Source organism: Lemur catta, chromosome 3, assembly GCF_020740605.2.
Source record: "Lemur catta isolate mLemCat1 chromosome 3, mLemCat1.pri, whole genome shotgun sequence".
Classification (NCBI taxonomy): domain Eukaryota; kingdom Metazoa; phylum Chordata; class Mammalia; order Primates; family Lemuridae; genus Lemur; species Lemur catta.
The window spans coordinates 39,361,629-39,370,994 of NC_059130.1; the positions used below are offsets into that span (position 1 = coordinate 39,361,629).

At 35.8% G+C, this 9,366-nt stretch overlaps 1 pseudogene; it reads right to left on the minus strand.

Annotated features, from left to right (window-relative positions):
* Positions 1-7,937: 7,937 nt before the first annotated feature.
* Positions 7,938-8,977, minus strand: LOC123634825 (annotated as a pseudogene).
* Positions 8,978-9,366: the final 389 nt, after the last annotated feature.

Sequence of the window (9,366 nt, forward strand, 5' to 3'; positions counted from 1 at the left end):
GGTAGCAGAGATCCAGGGTTATTTAAGACATATCCCGAATTTATCATAGAAATAATCTTTCTGAACACTTGGAAGACAGTGATGAAGCCTAAAGCCTGAGAAAGGACACGTGTAGGAGCTATCTCTATAGAAGAAAATAAAGTAATAGCCCTAAAAATTATAGTCTGGTCACCTTAACTTTGATACCTGAAAAGACCAAACTCATTAATAATTTCATTTATAAAATACTAAAAGATCACAGGATGCCAGTGAGTAATCAGTGAGACTTTGGGAAGAATAAATCAGTCAGATCTATGTAATATTGTTCCATGACAAACTGCCAGGCATTATTGATTGTAAAGGGAGGGAAAAAAAGACTTTAATCCTGGTCTTAAAGGACCTACTCATAAATAAAGCTGGGAAAATATTTTCAAAATGCATCACTGTATGAATTCTCAACTTATAAGGCAGAAAAGATGGAAATTTATTCTCCCCTTTTCTGTTGTGGGGACATAAAAACAAGAGGGATGGTTGAGTCTTAATTAGATATATAGAAACAGAAAAAAAGAAAGAAAGAAAGAAACCCTCCACTAAACTGTTATAAATTGGGAGGATGTCATTCACTTTTCAACTGGAGAAAATACACTGTAAATGGCTTTGCAGATGGATATATTTTATGCTACCTTAGTCCAAAAATAGTCAAAAGGTAGGGATGTGGCTTCCAATATAAAATGAGAGAGGTTCAGGGGATTGAGAAAAAACTAGCTGGGCAAAACCAAGATGGTCTAGACAAAAATAGAGGAATTCACGGGATCTGAGGAAGTTTCTTCATACCAAGGAATTAGAAAGAAATTTAATCCCCGTAGATAGAATCACAAGAGGACACAAATGGAGTGCAGAATTACATGGACTTTGAGACAGTTTGACCCGAAGCCAAGAGAGTACCACAGAGAGCAAAGAGGCCTCAAAAGGATTACTCAAATTATATGACAGACTATTGTATATAGTCTCAAAACTGTCCACAAATGCTGCCTCAACTGAAACATGGCTTTGCTGTGACAATACAACTACCTCATGAACCTTTTCCTCCAGCGGAAGCCATTGTTTTTCCTAGTCCCATATGCTAACCGGCAAGAGGAGGAGCTAAAACTGTGAATGTTCTTTGCTCCAAACTGCTTTATCAAGTCCTAACAGATCATACTGCCACTCCTGATGTCTTAAATCAATGGACTAATCTATCTATTGATCCCTTCCCCTAGTCTTATTCCCATTCTTACTGACTTTAACACCTACCTCCCAGGCTACAGAATTTCCCAACTCCAGTGACATCATCTATGCTTCATTTCCTCTACAAGATGGTGATGGCACACTCACATTTTGGATTTTAATATACCAGGGCTGTCCAGAAAGTATCCAGCCATGTAATATGAAAATCACATATTAACAATGGTTGGATACTTTCCGGACAGCACTCATATAACATTGCTTCACCTCACCTCCAAATTCATAAAATTTGAGTTTCCTCAATACAGCACTTGATTTCCTCATGTGTATTAAATTCTTTCTGAAACTTCATTATAATCCCGGAACCACTAAACAAAACTAAATTCAAATGCAAACTTTTATATTTAGAGGCCATATGACTTTACATGAGTTACTCCACAAACTTCAGGATGTCTCTCTGTATGGCAACCTACCAGCATTGCCTGATAAAGCTACTCACACTCAACTCACCATTAAAAATCCATGACAATACCAAAAAAAAAAAAAAAGAGAGAGAGAGAGAGACAAAAACTGGCTATGACATTATAAACTAAAAATGAGATCATATGACAAGTCCAAAGGGAATTTCCATTGCCTACATTCTCAATCAAAATGGATTAAGAAACAACATTGAACTATAAACCACATTTTCCACAATCTGAATAAAACATCATAGAAAGTTCCAAAAAAGGGAGGAAAAGGCTTTGACTGTCCTTCATTATGTGTCTCTAACTTTGAGACACAGGGAATATAAAAACCAACAAAACATGTGACAGTCAGCCAACCAGTACAATGGCTCATGCCTATAATCCCAGCACTTTGGGAGGCTGAGGTAGGAGGAGTGCATGAGGCCAGGAGTTCGAGACCAGCCTGGGCAATTTAGTGAGACCTCATCTCTACAAAAAATAGAAAAATTAGCCAAGCATGGAGGCAAACACTTGTAGTGCCAGCTACTTGGAAAGCTGAGGAAGGAAGATGGCTTAAGCCCAGGAGTTCGAGTCTACAGTGAGCTATGATTGTGCCACTGCACTCCAGCCTGGGCGGCAGAGTGAGACCCCCTCTCAAAACAAACAAACAAACATGGAAACAAAAGACCCACATATGATTGTGCTCCAGCTATATCAGCCAAAGCCAGAATCACAAACAGCCATGTTCTTTGATTCTTCTACTTTATTATATCCTCTCTTCCTATATCTATTCAAAAACTACAATATCTTTTTTCTTTTTTTTTTTTTTTTTTGAGACAGAGTCTCGCTGTGTTGCCCGGGCTAGAGTGAGTGCCGTGGCATCAGCCTAGGGTCACAGCAACCTCAAACTCCTGGGCTTAAGGGATCCTACTGCCTCAGCCTCCTGAGTAGCTGGGACTACAGGCATGTGCCACCATGCCTGGCTAATTTTTTCTATATATATATATTTTAGTTGGCCGGATAATTTCTTTCTATTTTTAGTAGAGAAGGGGTCTCGTTCTTGCTCAGGCTGGTCTCTAACTCCTGACCTCGAGTGATCCACCTGCCTCGGCCTCCCAGAGTGCTAGGATTACAGGCATGAGCCACAGCGCCCAGCCTCAAAAACTACAATTTCTAATGCTCAACACAGCAGAAAGGTATTTGGAGGTAGAGTATATCCAATCATTATTAGTTGCCTAAGTAAATGTAGATGAAAACATTGATTGAGAAGTGAAAAACAAAAGAGTAACAGGATTAGCACATGTGGAGATAACATTTTATATAACACTATACCAGAAAAAATTGTATCTTATGTTCTAGAAAATCAGAGAATCCAACTATTAAAGCAAGAAAAGATCTAATGCAGTCTAGCAAGTCCACATAAAATGAATGTCTCCTAGTAATTGTATACTCTAACTTATTCATGATAAAATATAAAAAGTTTAATTTAAGAAAAGGAATTAAATTGGCATCTTCCAAGGTAAGCTAGAATATAGAATCTTTATAAAGCAGATGAAGGAGATGAAGCCATAAAGGGAAAATAAACTGAAATAAAGGCAAAGTTAAAGGGGAAATGACTGAAATAAGAAATAGAAATAAATCCAAACTACTATGCCAAAATAAAATCCACATTTGAAATGGTAAAAAAAAAAAAAAAGATACTACAGAAACTTGAATCAGCAAATTTAGTCCGGTAATATATAAAAATGATAGCATTTCCCAACCAAGCGGGGTTCATCCTAGAAATTCAGGCTATTTCAACATTCAAATAACAATAAAAGTAATTATTATATTAACTGACTAAATTTTAAAAATCATATGACCATCTCATTAGATACAGAAAAAGCATTAAACAAAATTTAACATCCATTCATGATAAAAACTCTCAACAAACTAAGAATCCAAATAAACCTCCTTAACCTAATAAAAGGCATCTACACCAACCACTCTCTCACCACTCCTACTCAACATCATGCTGAATGGTGAGAGACTGAACGCTTTCTCTGAAGATCAGGAAAATGGCAGGATATCACCCATCACCATGCCTATATAGCATCATACTGGAAATTCTGACAAGTGCAATAAGGCAAAAAAATAATAAAAAGGCATATAGACTGAAAAGAAAAAAATAAAATTTTCTATTTGCACATGACATGATTGTTTAGGTACAAAATTCCAAAGAATCTATAAAACATCTCTTAGAACTAATAAATGAATTGAGCAAGGTTGCAGGGGTCAAAGTGAATATATGAAAATCAATCATATTCATATATATTAGCAAGGAACAATTGGAATTACAAATTAATCAAAATAACAACCACCATATCACAGAAAAGTGAAATACTTAGGAATAAATCTAACAAAATATGAACAGGTTCTGTATGCAAAAACTACAACTAATAAAAGAAATAAAAGAAGATCTAAATCAGTGGAAAAATAGACCACATCCATGAACTAAAAGAATCAATTGTTAAGATATCAATTCTCCCCACTTAGATCTATAGATACAGCACAATTCCAGTAGATACTTCAGCAAGAATTTTTAGTAGATGTTAACAAGATTATTCTAAAATTTTATGGAAAAACAAAGGAACTAAAATTGCCAAAACTACTATGAAAAGAACATAGTTGGAGGACTCAAAGTTATAGTAAATCATGACAGTGTGGTATTGGCAAAAGGAATATAGTTTCCATGTGAATTAGCCAATAATAGTCTACTAGATGCTAGAGACATGAAGCCCAGTTTCTCCATGACCCCAGACATGTACATGAGGCCATCAGGAGCTCTTCATCCCCCAGGCATCCCACCATCTGGCTGCAGCCACATGAGTGAGTTCAGGAAAGAAGAGCAGAAGAACCAACCAGCAGAAGCCAGCCAAAATTGCCTACTCACAGAATTTTGAACTAATAAATGATTCTTGTTTTAAGTTTTGTTTTTACATAGCAATAAATAACTGATATATCATAATAACTCCAATGCCAACTGACAGTTGTGGAAATATGATGTAAAATTTTGAAAATTTTATAAAAATATATGATCATATGAACACATTGTTCAGGGCCTTGGAAGGGCATGTGTATGTGGAAGACTGAATCTGAAGCTTCATTCAAGGTAAATCCAACTTGGTAAGCATTAGGCTTAATGTTGAAACACTAACAGTATCCTCTTTAAAGTCATAGAGAGTAAAGCAATGCCTTCTATAATCTCATCATATAACATTGTTCTGGATGTCTTGCCCAAGAAATTAACAATAATAACTATATTTTATGTTTATTATGTATCATTGTTACACTAAGGATTTCACAGGGATTATTTCATTTAATTATTACAACAACCTCATGAGGTATGGAATCTGATAACAACTTTCTGATGCAGGAACTGAGGTTTACAGAGTTTTATTGCCAAAAGTTACATGGTTAGTAAATGTCAGATTTCCATCATCAAAGTCTGCACTCTTGGTAACTATACTTAGTAATGCAGGAAAGAAAAATGAGTCAAAATTAATGGAAGAAGACTATTTTATTTTTTGTTACTACATTTTTTCTGGTAACTTGAAGTGGATTTTTCTAATATATTTTCTAGCTATAAAGAAAAACAATCTAACTGTATGTTTAATTTAGAGCTAGCCAACTTATGATAACCACCTTACTGATTCTCCAGTAATTTTAAGGTGATACTCTTAAGTTTATACTAGTAGACAAACATCATCTGGAAACAGAGAAGCATATTTTCTCCCCACATAAACAGTTCTAGAGAAGCCATTGGGAACAAAATATTAGAATGATTACAGCTAATAAGAGAGTTCATTAAAGTGAACATATGCAATACAAATTTTTTTAAAAACCTAGTTTTCCTGAAAGCCAGCAAGAAACAGTGAGAAAATATAATGGGAACATGTAGTGTTTAGAGTAGCAATAAAAATACAATCTACCTGGGAATTGTGAGTGAAATATCCAAAGCTTATGTAAAGAAAATTTCAAACATTTAATCAGCTACATAAAAAGCCCTACAAATAAATTAACTTACATAATAACTTTCTATATGTGAAGTTTGAATCTACAACGTTGTCAATTCTTTTTTTTTTTTTTTTTTTTTTTGAGACAGAATCTTGCTTTGTTGACCAGGCTAGAGTGAGTGGCGTGGCGTTAGCCTAGCTCACAGCAATCTCAAACTCCTGGGCTTAAGGGATCCTACTGCCTCAGCCTCCCAGGTAGCTGGGACTACAGGCATGCGGCACCATGCCCGGCTAATTTTTTTCTATATATATTTTAGCTGGCCAGATAATTTCTTTTTTATTTTTTTTTAGTAGAGACAAGGTCTCGCTCTTGCTCAGGCTGGTCTCGAACTCCTGACCTCGAGCGATCCACCCACCTCGGCCTCCCAGAGTGCTAGGATTACAGGCGTGAGCCACCATGCCCAGCCCAAAGTTGTCAATTCTTGCCAAATGACTATATAATTCTAACCTAATAAAGCCTAAAAGTTATTTTTTTGCCAGCTTTCTTGTCTAAATTTTTTTTTTTTTTTTGAGACAGGGTCCTGCTGTATTGCAAGCAATCCTCCCTCATAGCTGATACTACAGGCTCTCACCATCCATCACACTCTTGTGTAATTTTTTTTAAAGGTGATGCATTCACAGGGTTCAACATATCAAATATAACGTATGATGGATCAAAGACTTAAATTTAAGAACTAAGACTATTACACTCTTAGAAGAAAATCTTCATGACATTGGATTTGGCTATAATTTCTTGGGTATGACACCAAAAGCAAAGGCAACAAAAGTAAAAATAAATAAATTTACTATATAAAAATTAAAAACTGTGAATCAAAGGACACAACCAACAGAGGGAAAGGCAACCTACAAAATGGGAGAAAATATTTGTAAATAATATATCTGATAAGGGTCTACTATCCAGAATATATATATATATATATATATATATAACCACTCAAGAACAAAAAGACAAACAATTCAATATTTTAAATGGGCAAGTAGGTCTGGAGTTGAGAACTTGAATAGACATTTCTCCAAAGAAGATATACAAATGTCAAATAACCCACAAAGAGATGTTCAACACCTTTAGCCATCAAAGAAATGAAAATTAAAAGTACAAAGAGGTATCCTACACATCTAATCAGAAAAACTAAAATATTAAATAGCAATGACACCAAATGCTGGTGAAGATGTGAAGAAACTAGGTCATTCATACATAGCTGGTGACAATGTAACATGGTAAAGCCACCTGAGAAACAGTCTGTTGGTTTCTTTTTTTTCTGAGTTTATTCCTTTAATTAAATGTAAGGCTACTATACATGTCCATGACAATTAGAATAGAAAAGGTACAAAGAACAAATAGAAATAATTTCTGTTCCTTCTATATAGTAAACTTTGTTGGGTATAGATGCAAAACATCAATCAGGAGCATTAATTTGAATTTGTTGGTAAAAGTGTAATTGCTTTTGGCATGTTTTGCTTTGGTATGTACACAGAGACTGTAATGAAGTAGAGCTACCCATCTTTCTTCTCATTTGTAATACACTCATACAAACAAAAAAGCTAAATCCTACTGGAGGAGGGTCTTTATCAGAAATATGCCCCAGCACAGTTAGGTGACACAAAGAAAATCACTTTCCCTTCCTAGGCCTGAGGCTCCTCATCCACAATCTTAGAAGACTGAATGAGATGACCTTTAAGTTTCCACAATTCATGTACACACATCAATTTATACATCATGATATAGATAGATAGTAAGACTGTACTTCCTGGCCCTGTGATGCTAGTCTTGGCCATGTGACTTGCTTAAAGCAAAAATGGCACATGTGTCTTCTGAGAGTCAAATGAAATGTCTGTCATCTCTTTCTCCCTCTGGCATAAGAATGGCAATGTCCTCAAAAGGGGTCATTCCTTCAGCTTCAATCCTGGAGTGAAGATGACATGGAGTGGTGCCACAGCCAATCAACAGCTGACATTAGCCCACTGAGAAATATACCTTTGTTGTTACCACAGCGTAACCTAAGGAAAACTAATTAAATACAAGAATGTGCTAATAATTCTCAGTTCATAGTTAAACTTTAAAACACAAAAACTTGAAATTAATATAAGACTGATAATGTAAAATATGACACAGTGGAAATAAGTTAAAAAGCAGCCTTTAAAAATAAAAAAAATAGTATCTGTAGTAAAAGAAATTGACTTAAACATGTACAAAGAATTTTCCTTGTGATTTCTAGCTTGAATCTTTGAATGACTATTCCAAGTAAAAATCAACATATTTTAAAAATTGTTCTTCATCATCGAGATATTTCAAGGTAATATTCCCACCATTACATAAAGGACAATCCTGCTTAATAATCCAGGCTGCTAAAGTATGATCCATGGCTTTTTTGAAATAATGTGACATAATCTGAATTCCTTAGCTGTTTATTTATTATGGTGCTTTTTAAGACTGGCTAGAGAAGCTAAAAAATCTGTGGTCTTTCCAATGTTCCATCAGTGGCAAAAGAATGTTGGTTTGCTCTTCTCTTTTCTCCTCTTAGGTAAGAAAACCTGAAAGTAAATTTTTTTCTGTCTATAAAAGAAAGATCTATCAAACTGGATTAAAAAATAAAGTACAGCTATATGCTGCTCACAAGAGACAACCCATGGCAATGATTTAACCCCATCAGCATACATCTTCAATTTCATCAGTGAAACCTTACAGCTGTTTCACCATATTTTTGCACCTTTCCGTCATTTGCCTGCTGTCTCTTCTGCCTTGGAATCAATAATGTCTTTGACAAGTTTCTGAGTGGCAGCCATACCAATCTTTGGGATTTCCAGTTTTTCACACTCACGATCTGACTGAGGACAGTGTTTCAGGCAAAAATTCTTCTCACAATAAGGACATATAACTATCACAAATTCTCTTTCAGTACAGTCCTTGAATGAGCATGGGTAAGATTTATGTTTATCTGTCTTCAGTCTCTCATTAATTATAGTCACTTCAGGACAACGGTGAGACTCCCTGCTTCCATGTTCAAGGCAAAATATTCCTGAACAACTATCACATGCAAATGGAAGAAGATCCACTGCCACCACCCATGGAACCAAAGCAGGGCCTAAGTTTCCCATGGCGGGGCATAGGCACTCCCCAGTAATCTCCCTGCCAGCAGTGTCCACCTGGCAGTGCTGTCCCACATCTTCTATCTCCCCGGCTCTGCAAGGCAGCGCAGAGCCTGAGGAGGTGGGGCAATCTGTTGGTTTCTTTATGCAATTACCATGCAACTGAGCAATTGCACTTTTGGGCATGTATCCTAAAGAAATGTAAAATTATATTCACACATACAAAAAAAACCTGCACGTGGATATTTATCACAGCTTTATCTGTAATATCCAAGATGTTCAAATAATCCAGATATCCTTTAAGAGATGAATCATTAAACTGTGATATATCCATACCATAGACTATTAATGAGCAATAAAAAGGAACAAATTATTGATGTACACGACAACTTGGACAGATCTCAAGGGGATTTTGCTCAGTGAAAATAAGCCAGTCTCAAATGGTCATGTACTGTATGATTCATTTCTGTAGCATTCTTGAAATGACAAAATTACAGAGATGGAGAACAGGTTAGTAGTTCCCAGATACTGGGGGATGAGGGGGAGGAGGAGTGAGGTGGTGGTGGCTATAAAAG